The sequence below is a fragment of the Heptranchias perlo genome, unplaced genomic scaffold, assembly GCF_035084215.1.
Source record: "Heptranchias perlo isolate sHepPer1 unplaced genomic scaffold, sHepPer1.hap1 HAP1_SCAFFOLD_56, whole genome shotgun sequence".
Taxonomy (NCBI): Eukaryota; Metazoa; Chordata; class Chondrichthyes; order Hexanchiformes; family Hexanchidae; genus Heptranchias; species Heptranchias perlo.
This window is the reverse complement of record NW_027139581.1, coordinates 3,743,297-3,759,689: the sequence shown is the minus strand read 5'-3', so window position 1 is coordinate 3,759,689 and position 16,393 is coordinate 3,743,297. Positions and strand designations below refer to the sequence as shown.

At 45.8% G+C, this 16,393-nt stretch overlaps 1 non-coding gene across 1 annotated transcript; it reads left to right on the top strand.

Moving 5' to 3' along the window:
• Positions 1-6,537: 6,537 nt before the first annotated feature.
• On the top strand, positions 6,538-6,620 carry trnal-uaa (transfer RNA leucine (anticodon UAA)). Its single transcript has one exon. It is a non-coding gene; the product is annotated as a tRNA-Leu (tRNA).
• The last annotated feature ends 9,773 nt before the right edge of the window (positions 6,621-16,393 follow it).

The following is a 16,393-nucleotide window of genomic DNA, read 5'->3' as shown; positions in this document are numbered from 1 at the left end:
TGAACGGGACTTGGTGCGAGATAGGTTATGGGCAACAAAGTTTTGGATGAGCTCAAGTTTACAGAGGGTGCAACGTGCGAGATAATCCAGGAGATCAATGGAATAGTTGAGTCTATTGGTAACAAAGACATGGTTAGCTGAGGCAAGGGCGGAGACGGGCGATGTGACGGAAGTGGAAGTAGGCGGTCTTGGTGATGAAGACGACATGAGGTTGGAAGCTCAGCTGAGGGTCAAATCGGGCGCCAAGTTTGCGAACAGTCAGCTGTTTAATGTGGTCAATGCACCACAAATAATTAGAACCCGAACGACAAATGATACACAATATTAGCAGATTTTTCTGTTACTGTGGCAACAAAGGGGTTTTTAATCCTCCAATAATTACTTCCACGTGATTCCGATATGAGTAGTTATTAACCTTTATCGCTGTTTACAAGCTATTTGTTCCTCTGAGGAATGCGGAGGTCTTTGGTTACCACATCTCTTGAGATGCTGAACCATGCCCCCCTCAACATCACCCTCTTGCTAAATGTCTCGGGCATTATGCGAGCTATGCGAGGTGGGACACTTAACTAGTTTTAAACCATATTCTTAAAGTCCCTCCTCTTGAACCTGAGTGAAACCACACTGCCTAAGATCATCCTGAGTTTATATTTTATCATCATCAGATTTACATAAGCACAGAAAGACATGTACATATTGCTCCAAGTTTCATTTGGTTAATATTATACATTATGATATAGACAAAGAAAATCATAATACCCTGTACAGGAAACTAAGGTGTGCCATATTATCAAGAAGTCATGGACTTTAAAGATTCTCCAGTTATCCTGTTGCTAATATCCACCTTATGGATAATTTTTTGCTGAGTATTATTTCCCCCCAGCCCAATTTAATTTTTAACTCAAAGGAACCTAACCCTGCACATTGAAAATCCAAATATCTATGCCCCTCTTTACTTTAATTTCAACCCCCTGTTATGTTCCAGTGTGACCCCATTATTTTATCACTTCATCTCATTCATCGGCTTTGGAGGAATTTCAATGTCCAATACAATATTTACAGTCTGCTCCAATATCTCAATACATTTTATTGTTTATAGAAGCATTGAAAATTTATGGCACAGAAGGAGGCCATTCGGCCTTTCCTGTCTGCGCTGGCTGAGAACCGAGACACCCGGCCTAATCCCACTTTCCCGCATTTGGTCCGCAGCTCTGCAGGTGCACATCCAGGTATTGTTGAAATGAGTTAAGGGTTTCTGCCTCAAACAACTCTTTCAGGCAGTGAGTTCGAGACCCCCACCAACCTCTGGGTGAATTTTTTTTCCTCATTTCCGCTCTAATCCTAAAAGTAATACCAATCACTTTAAATCTATGCTCCTTGCTTATTGACGCCTCCGCTGAGGGAAATAGGTCCTTCCTATCCACTCTTTCTCGGCCCCTCATAATTTTGTACACCTCAATCAAATCAACCCTCAGCGTCCTCTGTTCCAAGGAAAACAACCCCAGCCTGTCCAATCTGTCATCAGAGCTAAAATTCTCCAATCCTGGCAACATCCTACTAAATCTCCTCTGCACCCTCTCTAGTGCAATTCCATCCTTCCTGTAATTTGGTGACCAGAACTGTGCGCAGTACTCAAGCTGTGGCCTAACTAGTGTTTTATACAGTTCTACCATAACATCCATGATTTTGCATTCTATGCCTCGGCTAATAAAGGTAAGCATTCCGTATGTCTTTTTAACCACTATATCCACCTGTCCTGCCACCTTCGGAGATCTGTGGACATGCACTCCAAGGTCCCTCAATTCCTCTGCACCTCTCAGTATCATCCTATTTATTGTGTACTCCCTTGCCTTGTTTGCCCTTTCCAAATGCATTACCTCACAATTCTCCGGATTGAATTCTATTTGCCACTTTTCTGCCCATCTGACCATCCATTGATATCTTCCTGCAGTCTATAGCTTTCTTCCTCACTGTCAACCGCACGGCTTATCTTTGTGTCATCCGCAAATTTCTTAATCATGCCCCCTACGTTTAAGCCCAAATCGTTAATGTAAACCAGAAAAAGCAAAGAGCCTAATACAGGAGCCCTGCGGCACCCCACTGGAAACAGCCTTCTCGTCACAAAAACACCCGTCGACGTTAACCCTTTCCTCCCTGCAACTGAGCCAATTTTGGATCCAATTTGCCACATTCCCTTGGAACCCATGGGCCTTTACTTTTTTGACCAATCTTCCATGTGGGACCTTGTCAATAGCCTTGCTAAAATCCATGTAGACTACATCAATTGCGCTACCCTCATCGATCCTCCCTGTCACCTCCTCGAAAAATTCATTCAAGTCAGTCAGACGCAACCTCCCCTTAACAAATCCGTGCTGACTGTCCTTGATTAGTCCGTGCCTTTTAAATGACAGTTTATCCTGTCCTTCAGAATTGATTCCGATAATTTGCCCACCACCGAGGTGAGAATGACTGGCCTATCTTTCGGTCCCTTTTCAAACAACAGTGCAACATTAGCAGTCCTCCAATCCTCTGGCAATATGGTTGTATCCAGTGAAGTTTGGAAAACGAAAGCAGGAAGATATCAATGGACTGGTCAGATGGGCAGATAAGTGGCAAATGGAGCTCAATCCAGGGAAGTGTAAAGGTAATGCAATTGGGGAAAGCAAACAAGGCAAGGGAATACACAATAAATGGGAGGATACTGAAAGGTGTAGAGGAATTGAGGGACTTTGAAGTGCATGTCCACCGATTCCTGAAGATAGCAGGACAGGTAGATAAGGTGGTTAAGAAGGCAGACGGGATACTTTCCTTTATTAGCCGAAAGCTTGTGAATTTAAAATAAAATTGCTGGACTATAACTTGGTGTTGTAAAATTGTTTACAATTTATTAGCCGAGGCATAGAATATAAAAGCAGGGAGGTTATGCCAGAACTGTATAAAATACGAGTTAGGCCACAGCTTGAGTACTGCGCACAGTTCTGGTCACCACATTAAAGGAAGGATGTAATTACAATAGACAGGGTGCAGAGGAGATTTATTAGGATGCTGCCTGGACTGGAGCATTTTAGCTATGAAGACAGATTGGATAGTTTGGAGTTGTTTTCCTTGGAACAGAGGAGGCTGAGGGGTGATTTGATTGAGGTGTACAAAATTATGAGGGACCTAGATAGAGTGGATAGGAAGGACCTATTTCCCTTAGCGGAGGCTTCAATAACAAGGCAGCAGAGATTTAAAGTGATTGGTAGAAGGATTAGCGGAAATGTAGAAACATTTTTTCACCCAGAATGTGGTGGGGATCTGGAACTCACTGCCTTGGAGGGTGATAGAGGCAGAAACCCTCAACTCATTTTTAAAAATACCTGAATGCGCACCTGAAGAGCCGTGACCTGCAGGGCTACCGGCCAAATGCGGGAAAGTTGGATTCGGCTGGGTTGCTCATTTCTCAGATGGCGCGGACACGATGGGCCGAATGGCCTCCTTCTGTGCCGCAAATTTTCTAAGATTCTATGATGGCTGTGTGTCTATCTGGGTGTGTCTCACTTCTTCAAAGCTTTTCAGAGTGTCTCTCTCTCTTTCTTTCTCTCTGTCACTCTTTCCCCCGCTCCGCACATCATTTCATCTTTACTGACAAAGAGATGGAAATGTGAAAGACAAGCCTTCTTTCAGCAGATTGTGTGCTCGCTGCCGAGAGTGCTGCCCACTGAGCGACGGCTGATAACTGGACCAGTTCTGCGGCTCTGTGTCATTTTCCATCACTTTATAGAATCATAGAATCATAGAAGTTACAACATGGAAACAGGCCCTTCGGCCCAACATGTCCATGTCGCCCAGTTTATACCACTAAGCTAGTCCCAATTGCCTGCACTTGGCCCATATCCGTCTATACCCATGTTACCCATGTAACTGTCCAAATGCTTTTTAAAAGACAAAATTGTACCCGCCTCTACTACTGCCTCTGGCAGCTCGTTCCAGACACTCACCACCCTTTGAGTGAAAAAATTGCCCCTCTGGACCCTTTTGTATCTCTCCCCTCTCACCTTAAATCTAAGCCCCCTCGTTGTCGACTCCCCTACCTTTGGGAAAAGATTTTGACTATCTACCTTATCTATGACCCTCATTATTTTATAGACTTCTATAAGATCACCCCTTAACCTCTTACTCTCCAGGGAAAAAAGTCCCAGTCTGTCTAACCTCTCCCTATAAGTCAACCATCAAGTCCCGGTAGCATCCTCGTAAATCTTTTCTGCACTCTTTCTAGTTTAATAATATCCTTTCTATAATAGGGTGACCAGAACTGTACACAGTATTCCAAGTGTGGCCTCACCAATGCCCTGTACAACTTCAACAAGACATCCCAACTCCTGCATTCAATGTTCTGACCAATGAAACCAAGCATGCCGAATGCCTTCTTCACCACCCTATCCACCTGTGACTCCACTTCCAAGAGCTATGAACCTGTACTCCTAGATCTCTTTGTTCTATAACTCTCCCCAACGCCCTACCATTAACGGAGTAGGTCCTGGCCCGATTCGATCTACCAAAATGCATCACCTCACATTTATCTAAATTAAACTCCATCTGCCATTCATCGGCCCACTGGCCCAATTTATCAAGATCCCGTTGCAATTCTAGATAACCTTCTTCACTGTCCACAATGCCACCAATCTTGGTGTCATCTGCAAACTTACTAACCTACTTTGTGAGTCAGAGGTCCTGAGTAAAACACTGTTGGGAGCGGGGGAATGAGTGACAGCGAGAACGAGAGAGAAGCACTCAGAAAACTGCAAGAGAAATGAACGTGAAGCTTTTAAAGGCAGCACATTTATAACATCCCCGTCGAAAAATTGAACCCAGGTTTCCCTCGTGATAAGCGGGGATATAGACGACCGAGGAATCGGTACAAATCCATAATGGACACTCACCCAAGATGGCGTTAGACACGCTTGAAAGTTCAGTGAATCTATTTTAACCATTTATTTGATGACCTTTCATCTCTGTTTTTCAATCTACACGTACGTGTCTGTCTCTCTGTGTGTGTACCTGTGTGTGTGTATCTGTTTGTATATCAGTGTCTGCGTGTGTACCTGGCTGTGTATGTGTGTGTCTAAAATGAAAATGCTAGAATCCATTATTAAGGAAATTATCATTCCTCCCTCAACTAACACCACCAAAACGCAGATTAACTGGCCATCCATTTCATTGTTGTATGTGGGATCTTTCTGGTAAACCTCCTCTTGGAGATAAATTGCAAGAGGAATGAAAGTGAAGCTTTTAAAGGCAATAAAACTGTAACCTCCCAGACGGGAAATTGAACCCTGGTTTCCACGGGCCACTGTTAAAAGAAAACTCACCTTTCACATTTCCATCTTTCTGTTCGTCAAGGTCGAGAATAAAGTGATGTGGGGAGAGCGGGAGAGAGTGACAGAGAGAGAAAGACAGAGAAACAGAGACTCACTCAGAAAACGTTAGAAAAAGTGAGACACACACATACAGGTACATTGCAAACAGAGGCTTAATCGTTAAATCTCTCAGGATCAGTCTTTGTCTCTCTCTCTCTGTCTCTCTCTCTCCCCCTTTCTCTCTCTCTCTCTCTCCCTCTGTCTCTCTCTGAGAATCACAGGGTCCAAGAAGGAAACAGTTCGGAACACATTTGTGCTCTGCAACAGACGGGCCCCAAGAATTCAGTCCCCAAACAGTCGCCGCTCAATAATATTCTGAAAATGATAATCACCTGTTTCATTCTTTTTCTGCTCTATTTCTCTCTGTCGTTTTTGAAGAAGAAGCGAGGCAAAGGATTAAAAATTGTAGTCGGCCTCTTAAAAATGTTCCCTCCCCGTCGGGGAGCTAAATCCCTGGATAAGGAGGGATATCTCACCACGATGGAGAATATCCAATTCGAAATGATTTTTCTGAAGCCTTTTAATCGCCCCACGTCCCCGTGTCTCCCCATCTCAGGGAGGAGGTCAAACTCGCCGGAAAAACTTTGACCATTTAACGATTCTACCGGAGCCGTTTTCCTGGGAGTCGGTTTTGAAACAGGACACAGGCTCAATGTGTTCCAATCTGTTTCCTTCTTTGACCCTGTGATTCTCAAATCTGCGGGTATTGGACAGATGGAGGGAGAGAGACTGACACAGACTCAGACAGACCGAGAGCGTCTCTTTCTGTCCCAGTGTCTCTCTCTCTTTCTGAGTGTCTCTCTTTATCACTCTTTTCCTCGCACCTCACATCACTTTATTCTGGATCTTAACTAACAGAGAGATGGAAATGTGAACAGTGAGTCGTCTTTCAACAGTGGCCCGTGGAAAGTTCAACAAACTTTCAGACACATCACACACTCACACATAGAGGTGTACCTGGCTGTATGTGTGTGTGTCATGTGTCTGAGCGTGTGTGTCACTTCTTCAACGCTTCTCAGAGTTTCTCTCTGTCACACATTCCCCGCTCCACACATCATTTCATCCTGGACTTTGACTGACAATGAAAATGAAGCAGTGAGACTCAAGAATATTACACACCACACCAAACTGTGAAGAGACCAGGATGGCCGAGTGGTTAAGGCGTTGGACTTAAGATCCAATGGGTTTATACCCGCGTGGGTTCGAACCCCACTCCTGGTAGTTGCTCCATTTTGATACTGCTCATTGTCACTCCTCTTCCATTTGAATGAGAGAAACATGGAAAGGAGACAGCACGGAAGGAGGCGATTCGGCCATTCGGTCCGTGCCGGCTCCATGCAAGAGCATTCCAGCTCATCCCAATCCCCGCAGCCCTGATATTTTTTTCCTTTCAAGTACATATCCTGTTCCGTTTTGAAAGCCATGATTGAATCTGCCGCCACCATCCCCTCGGGCAGTGCATTTTCCTAATGTCACCTTTGGTTCTTCTGCCAATCACCTTAAATCGATGTCCTCTGGTTCTTGTCCCTTCCGCAAATGGGAACAGTTTCTCTCTATCCACTCTGTCCAGAACTTTCATGATTTTGATGATCTCCATCGAATCTCCCCTCAACCGTCTCTGTTCCAAGGAGAACAACCCCAGCTTCTCCAGTCTATCCACGTAACTAAATACCCTCATCACTGGAATCATTCTAATAAATCTCTTCTGCACCCTCTCGAAGGCCTTCACATCTTTCCTAAAGTGCGGTGCCCAGAACTGGACACAATACTCCAGTTGAGGCCGAACCAGTGTTTTATAAAGCTTTGTCATGACTTCCATACTTTTGTACTCCGTGCCTCGATTAAAAAAGCCAAAGATCCCGTATGCTTTTTTAACCACTTTCTCAACCTGCCCTGCCACCTTCAACGATTTGTGCGCATACACCCCCAGATCTCTCTGCTCCTGCACCCCCTTTAGACTTTTGGCCTCTAAGTTATATTGCCTCATCTCATTCTTCCGACCAAAATGTATGACTTCGTATTATTCTGCGTTAAATTTCACCTGCCATGTATCCGCCCATTCCACCAGCCAGTCCATATTCCCTTGAAGTCTATCACTATCCTCCGCACTCTTTACGACTCCTTCAAGTTTTGTGTTACCTGCAAATTTACAAATTGTGCCCTGGACTTCCAAGTCCAAGTCATTAATATATATCAAGAAAAGCAGTGGTCCCAGCACCGACCCCTGGGGAACGCCATTGGACACCTCCTTCCAGTGTGAAAAACAACCATTCACCAGTTATCTCTCTTTCCTGTCCCTTAGTCAATTCTGTATCCATGTTGCTACTGCTCTCTTTATTCCAGGGGCCGCAATCCTGATGATAAGCCTACCATGCGGCACTTTATCAAAAGCCTTTTGAAAGCACATTATTATCGGAAGAGATATCTGTGTGAAGACTTCGTTTCAGTAAGGAGGCAATCGGCCGCCTCTGTGAGATATTACAAGAGGACCTTCAGCCACCTTCTACTTCCTGCAGGGCCTCGTCAGTGGCATGTGGGTCATTTCAGTCAGGCCCTGGTGACATGTGCAACATCACCCAGAGCTATGTGAGAGTCTGAATTCATCAGGTCACGGATACACCATCTCCCAGAGCCCTGTGAGAGTCTGAATTCATCAGGTCACAGACACAACATCACCCAGAGCCCTGTGAGAGTCTGAATTCATCAGGTCACAGACACACCATTACCCAGAGCCCTGTGAGAGTCTGAATTCATTAGGTCATAGACACATCATTACCCAGAGCCCTGTGAGAGTCTAAATTCATCAGGTCACAGACACACCATTACCCAGAGCCCTGTGAGAGTCTGAATTCATCAGGTCATAGACACACCATTACCCAGAGCCCTGTGAGAGTCTGAATTCATCAGGTCACAGATACACCATTACCCAGAGCCCTGTGAGAGTCTGAATTCATCAGGTCACAGACACACCATTACCCAGAGCCCTGTGAGAGTCTGAATTCATCAGGTCACAGACACACCATTACCCAGAGCCCCGCGGGAGTCTGAATTCATCAGGTCACAGACACACCATTACCCAGAGCCCTGTGAGAGTCTGAATTCATCAGGTCACAGACACACCATTACCCAGAGCCCTGTGAGAGTCTGAATTCATCAGGTCACAGACACACCATTACCCAGAGCCCCGCGGGAGTCTGAATTCATCAGGTCACAGACACACCATTACCCAGAGCCCTGTGAGAGTCTGAATTCATCAGGTCGCAGACACACCATTACCCAGAGCCCTGCGGGAGTCTGTATTCATCAGGTCACAGATACACAATCACCCAGAGGCCTGCGAGAGTGGATTCATGAGGTCACAGGCGCGATATTCCGCGCGGTTTCCCAGTTGATCAAACTTGACATGTCCCCAGCGCAGTAAAGGGAGAGGTCGACCGTGATCCACAGGATCGCTGGATTCCCCAATGGGAGATGTCTACCGCGTTCCACACGATCGCTGGATTCCCCAAAGGGAGAGATCAACCGTGTTCCACAGGATCGCTGGATTCCCCAAAGGGAGAGGTCTACGGCGTTCTACAGGATCGCTGGATTCCCCAAAGGGAGAGGTGTACCGCGTTCCACAGGATCGCTGGATTCCCCAAAGGGAGAGATCAACCGCGTTCCACAGGATCGCTGGATTCCCCAAAGGGAGAGGTCTACGGCGTTCTGCTGGATCGCTGGATTCCCCAAAGGGAGAGGTGTACCGCGTTCCACAGGATCGCTGGATTCTCAAAGGGAAAGGTTTACCGCGTTCCACAGGATCGCTGGATTCCCAGATTGCAGGGGGCTGTCGACGGATTCCATGTGACATGGAAGGCACCCAATGAGGCACCTGTCACTTAAATCAACAGGAAGGGTCCATTCCCAGCGGCATCTCGTCTTCCTGGTCAAAGGTCAGTCCTTCCCGCAGTGTAAAGTTGTGCAATGCGCATCAGACAACCACAAATTGGTTAAATGTGAGGATCCTTTGCGATGCCGACCTGTGGATCATGAATGTAAATACAGATCACAAGGGAAGTGCCCATGATGCCTTCGTCCTTCGCCACTCAGACTTGCAATGATACCTTCACCGGAGAGCAGCATGGATCTGGATGGATATCAGGTGACAAGGGCTAACCGCTGAAGCCGTGGCTGATGACACCCGACCGCAGGACCAATAGTGCAGCTCAGGAGAGGAACAACCGTGCCCACGTGTGCTCACGCCAAGTCATGGAGAGGAGAATCGGTGGAGCTGAAATCACGCTTTCGATACTTGGACAGGTCGGGGGAACTTTGCCGTACTCACCTCTCAAGATGTCCAGGGTTGTGGTTGTCTGATGCGCATTGCACAACTTTACACTGCGGGAAGGACTGACCTTTGACCAGGAAGACGAGATGCCTCTGGGAATGGATGAGATGCAGGATGACAACCCGGATGTTGCTGGGGCCATTGTTGGTTTCCCCATCCCCACCCCCGGGGAAACCGTGGCTGCAGGAGACAGGGCAGCGGGAGAGCACCCAGTGGCTGATGCTTTTTGACATCGATGAAAATGGGTAATTGCCTCCCCGCCCCCTCCCAGGAAAGCAGATAACAGGACAAGCAAGATTGAAAGTGAAACAGTGAGCCTTAATTGCAGCATCAAAACATTAGTGCAAAACTTTACATTAACATTTTGAGGTATTTAGTTGTTGCAAAACTTTATTGTGAACATTGAGGTGTGTAGTGCAAAACTTTAAATAAAAATTAGGTTAACTTATTAATTTTGTTGTTTGAAAGCATTTGTGATGTTAACATGGTTTATATTCAGAAAATCTTCGAACAATTACAAATGACTTCTGATTAAGTTTGAAGGGCAGCAGCAGCAGCAACAAAAATTATCACACAAACAATCAGAAGAGATTCATCACATGACAAAATATCAACAAGCGAATAAAAACAAACAACCAAAACATCAACCGAACAAACAGCAATAAGATTTACAGACGCCCCCTTGCGGCATGCTCGAGGGTCGCTGTGACACTCTGAACAAGAGGAGGTGAACTCTGTCCTCGAGGAGCATCCTATTTCCTCCAGGCCCCCATCCCTCCCTGTGATCGAGCCCCTCTTGAGCCAAGGGCACGAAATCTGTGTCTTACAAAATGGCTGTAATCAGGGAGTTCGGAGCTGGGGTGCTGCTGTTCCACGGGGACATGAGTAAAAGCAGCGTTAGGTGCAGGAATAGCTCCTGGCTCTTGGGCCTGCAATCTGTCTGCGGCAGGAGGTGGCACGGGGGGTGTCACGGGCTTCAGGTGCAGCACAGCCGTGCTCGCATTCAACTCCATGAAATGTACGAGAGCCTGGTGAATATTTGTCAGCTGGGCAATGTTCTGTCCAGTGTGGGCCAGCTGGGCAATGTTCTGTCGAGTATGGGCCAGCTGGGCAATGTTCTGTCTAGTATGGACCAGCTGGCCAAGGTTCTGCCCAATATGGGTCAGCTGGGCAATGTTCTGTCCAGTATGGGCCAGCTGGGCAATGTTCTGTCCCGTATGGGGCAGTTGGACAAAGTTCTGACCAGTGTGGGCCAGCTTGGCAATGTTCCGTCCAATATGGGCCAGCTGGGCAATGTCCTCTCCAGTCTGGGCCAGCTGGGCAATGTTCTGTCCAGTATGGGCCATCTGGGCAATGTTCTGTCCAGTATGGGCCAGCTTGGCGCTAATGTTCTGTCCAGTATGGGCCAGCTTGGCACTAATTTTCTGTCCAGTATGGGCCAGCTGGGCAATGTTCTGTCCAGTATGGGTCAGCTGGGCAATGTTCTGTCCAGTATAGGCCAGCTGGGCAATGTTCTGTCCAGTATGGGCCAGCTGGGCAATGTTCTGTCCAGTCTGGGCCAGCTGGGCAATGTTCTGTCCAGTATGGGGCAGCTGGACAAAGTTCTGTCCAGTATGGGCCAGCTTGGCAATGTTCTGTCCAAGATGGGCCAGCTGGGCAATGTCCTGTCCAGTCTGGGCCAGCTGGGCAATGTTCTGTCCAGTATGGGCCAGCTTGGCGCGAATGTTCTGTCCAGTCTGGGCCAGCTTGGCGCTAATGTTCTGTCCAGCATCCTTCATCTCCTGTCTCATGGAGACGTAACAGTCACGGTACTTGTCGCTCTCATCAGCCGTCAATCGTCTCACTTGTTGACCGTTGATGTCCTCTCCCAATTCATCATCTACATGGGGGGGGGGGGGAGGAGGGGGATGGGGATGACGTCTACTTCGCCTCACGGGGGACTGGGGTGCATCTACCCCAACTACCAACGGTTCCTCACACCCCGACAGGTCGGACTCAGCTGGCGGCTGCCTGTGAGAGGGGGATTGTGTGTGTCTCGCACAGAGCCAGAGGGGCCTGGAGTTGGAGAGGCGGTGAGGTGAGGCTCCTCATGGTCAAGCGCTCCCCCCACATCAACACCCTGAGGGTGGCAGGTGGGGTCAGGAGCTGAAACACCATCACACTCTGCAGTGCAAACACCATCACCCTCTGCAGCCCAAACACCATCACCCTCTGCAGCACAAACACCATCACCCTCTGCCGCCGCCGACTCACCACCTTCTGCAGCCCGAGTGTCCTCATACGGCTGTGAACCTGTGGGAAGGAAGAACAAAATGTTCCACTGGTGAAGCATGTTCATCGGTCACATCACAGACGCCCACACGCTGCACGAGCATGGTCAGACTCGAATCTCCTTTTCCCATCCTTCAGACAACACGCAGGTTTTAAACATGCAGCTGGCCAATAGAGGAATGTCAAACTCACCTTTCCTCGCTCCAGTGTCTGATCGGACACCAGGCACTAAACTGGAATTGTTGCCCTGCAGCTGAGTGGCCCTTTCTTCATGCTCGGTCATCTCCCTCATAAAGGCTGAACCGCCGCCGGTCTTCGACCTCTCACCAAAAGACATTAAACAATAAAAATCAGTTTGTGCTTGTTTGTGTGAGAGAGATAAGTTGGGGGTTTGGAGACAGGGTCTAATTCACTAATTGTAACACCTCAAATCTCTGGAGTAGGGATAAAAGATCTCGAAAAGCATTTAGTGAGGCCCGTCCACAATGGCAACTGAGTTTTACGACCAGTTGCCATTGGATTGAACCTTGACCACACCACCCAGAAACAACCTGTGTTTATGCATTCGTTAAACTCAGCACATTTAAATCTGAACTTTTGAATTTCTAAAACTCTCCATATATCCTGGCCGACTGCATTAAATCATTGATTTTTTGCGGCCCTGTTCCGCTCTCCGTGACACGGTGCTGTTCGTGCTCAGAACCTGTGCCACCTCCTTCCACACCAACACGCTAACTTTCTGTGCCGCCCGAAACTTCCGTTCCCCAGAAGCCGCCGAAGCCTCACCTCAACCTCATTGAGGAGTGTGTAGAGGTCTTCATCACAACATTTGTTTCACCTCTTCTCATTCATCTTTTGCTGTTCCATCATTTTTCTCAGTGTAAAAACAGCCTTTTCAAAAACAGTTCATTTTATTTTACACTCCTTTTTAAAGACTGTTTATTTAAGATTCCACTGCTTTTTATAAACGGTTCATTTAAGTTCGGCTTTTTATAAAAAGATTATTTTTTTAATTTACAATTACATGCAGAACACTAACTTTCAATGAAAAGTCTGCTCACCTCTTTGAGCAATGAAGGCTGGAGCTGTGGGCGTGACTTCACTTCCTGACAGATTTTGTGGGCGTGTCTTCTCCTCTCAGACATTTCCAGCCGCGGCAACCAACGCTGCTCAGAGGCTCGGGGGACAGAGCAGGATTGGATTCATGGTCCAATTCAAACAATTCGACGCGGAAAAGCCCGCCGTCAGTAATTTAGTTAATTTAAATCGAAGGAGCGGCGGTGACCGTTGATTCGACGCTCCGAGCGATTTCTAGCAAGATCTGCCTCATGTATGCATCCTGACCATTGTAATATCAGACCCCATGTGTCCTTACTGACCATTGTATTATCAGTCCCCATGTATCCTTACTGACCATTGTATTATCAGTCCCCATCTGTCCTTAATGACCATTGTATTATCAGCCCCCATGTATCCTTACTGACCATTGTATTATCAGCCCCCGTGTGTCCTTACTGACCATTGTATTATTAGTCCCCATTTATACTTACTGACCATTGTATTATCAGCCCACATGTATCCTTACTGACCATTGTATTATGAGCATCCATGTATCCTTACTGACCATTGTATTATCAGCCCCCATGTATCCTTACTGACCATTGTATTATCAGCATCCATGTATCCTTACTGACCATTATATTATCAGACCCCATGTGTCCTTACTGACCATTGTATTATCAGTGCCCATGTGTCCTTACTGATCATTGTATTATCAGTCCACGTGTACACTTACAGACCATTGTATTATCCGCCGCCGTGTATACTTACTGACCATTCTATTATCACTCACATGTATACTTAATGACCATTGTATTATCATCCTTCATGTATCCTTACTGACCATTATATTATCACTCCCATGTGTGCTTAATGACCATTGTATTGTCAGCCCCCATTTATCCTTACTAACCATTGTATTATCAGCCCCTGTACACTTACTGTCCATTGTATTATCAGCCCCTGTATACTTACTGACCATTGTCTTATCAGCCCCTGTATACTTACTGGCCATTGTATTATCATACCCCCTGTATACTTACTGGCCATTGTATTATCAGCCCCCGTGTATACTTACTGGCCATTATATTATCAGCCCCCATGTATATTAGTGACCATTCTATTATCAGCCGCCGTGTATACTTATGACCATTGTATTAACAGCCTCCGTGTCTGCTTACTGACGATTCTATTATCAGCCCCCATGTATACTTACTGGCCATTGCATTATCAGCCCCCATGTATATTGCTGACCATTCTATTATCACTCCCCATGTATCCTTACTGATCATTGTATCATCAGCCCGCATGTCTCCTTCCTGGCCATTGCATTATCAGCCCCCATGTCTCCTTCCTGACCATTGCATTATCAGCCCCCATGTCTCCTTCCAGACCATTGTATTATCAGCCCCATGTATACTCACTGACCACTATATTATCGGCACCCATTCATACTTACTGGTCATTGTATTATCAGCCCCCATCTTTACTTACTGTCCATTCTATTACCACTCCCATGTATTCTTACTGTCCGTTGTATTATCGCTCCCATATATTCTGACTGACTGTTGCATTACCACCGTCATATCTTCTTACTGACCATTACATTATCTTCCACATGTATCCTTACTCAGCATTGTATCAGCACACCACATGTATCCTTACTGACAATTGTTTATATTCTTACTGACCATTTTATTTTCTCCCACATATATTCTCACTGACAACTGTATTATCTGCATCCAAGTATCTTTAGTGACCATTGCACTGACACATCCCAGGTACTCTTACTGACCATTGTATTATCCGACCATAAGTATTCCTACTGACCATTGCATTATCACACAATATGTGTCCTTGCTGACCATTCTCTGATCACCCCCATTTATACTTACTGACCATTGTATTATCAATCCCATGTATCCTTACTGACCATTGTATTATCAATCCCATGTATCCTGACTGACCATCGTATAATGAACAGTCATGTATTCTTACTGACCATTGCATTATCACTCACATGTATTCGCACTGTCAATTGTAATATCTGTGTCCAAGTATCTTTACTGACCATTGTGTTACCACCACCATGTGTTCTTACAGAACAATCTATTATCAGCCCCCATGTATCCTTACTGACCATTGCATTATTTGCGTAAAATATCCTAAATGAGCATGTAAATGTCAGATCCCATGTATTCTAACCGACTGTTGAATTAACGGCCCCATGTTTCCTTAATGAATATTGTATTATCACCCCCGTGTATTTTTACTGATCATTGTATTATTACCACCGATGTACCCATACTGCCATTGCATTATCACACCCCATGTATAATTACTGACCATTGTATTATCAATCCCATCTCTCCTTACTGACCATTACATTATCAGCCCCCAACTATCCTTACTGCCCATTGTATTATAACCCCCATGTATCATAATTGACCATTGTATCATCTGCATCCAAGTATCCTTATCGACCATTGCATTATCACATCTCAAGTATCCGTACTGACCGTTGTATTATCACGCCTTCACATTATTAGTGACCAGTATTTTATCTGCCCCATTTCCAGTTGCTGACCATGGCAGTATCATACCCCACGTATCCTTACTGACCATTGTCGGATAAACCCCAGGTATTCTTACTGACTACTGCATTATCATTCCGCTATGTTCTTACTGACCATTACATTATCACACAACTATGTTCTTTCTGACCGTTGCATGAGCAAACCCCGTGTTTCCTTACTGATCATTGCATTACCTGCATTCAAGAATCCTTACAAAACATTCAGTTGTCACCCACATGTATCCGTAAAGGACATTGCATTATCACACCAAATGTGTTCTCACTGACCATTGTATTATCAGACCCCGTGTATCCTTACTGACCATTGAATTATCAGCCCCCATGTATCCTTACTGACCATTGTATTATCAGCCCCCATGTATCCTTACTGACCATTGTTTTATCAGCCCCCGTGTATCCTTACTGACCATTGTATTATCAGCCCCCATGTATCCTTACTGACCATTATATTATCAGCCCCAATGTATCCTTACTGACCACCATATTATCAGCCCCCATGTATCCTCACTGACCATTACTTTATCTGCTTCAATCTATCCTTGTTTTCTTTTGCACTTTTGTGAACTCCACCCCAGAAAACGTATTTGAAAAATTCTGAAATTGCCGGCTGAATTCACAGAAATAATCTGAACTCTGTCAGTGAAGCTGCTCTCTCTTCACATCAGCACTGTAAGACTGCGGGATTCTTATTTTCTTTTTTTACATCATTTTCTTTAAGTAATATTCAGACCTTTTGGTAGC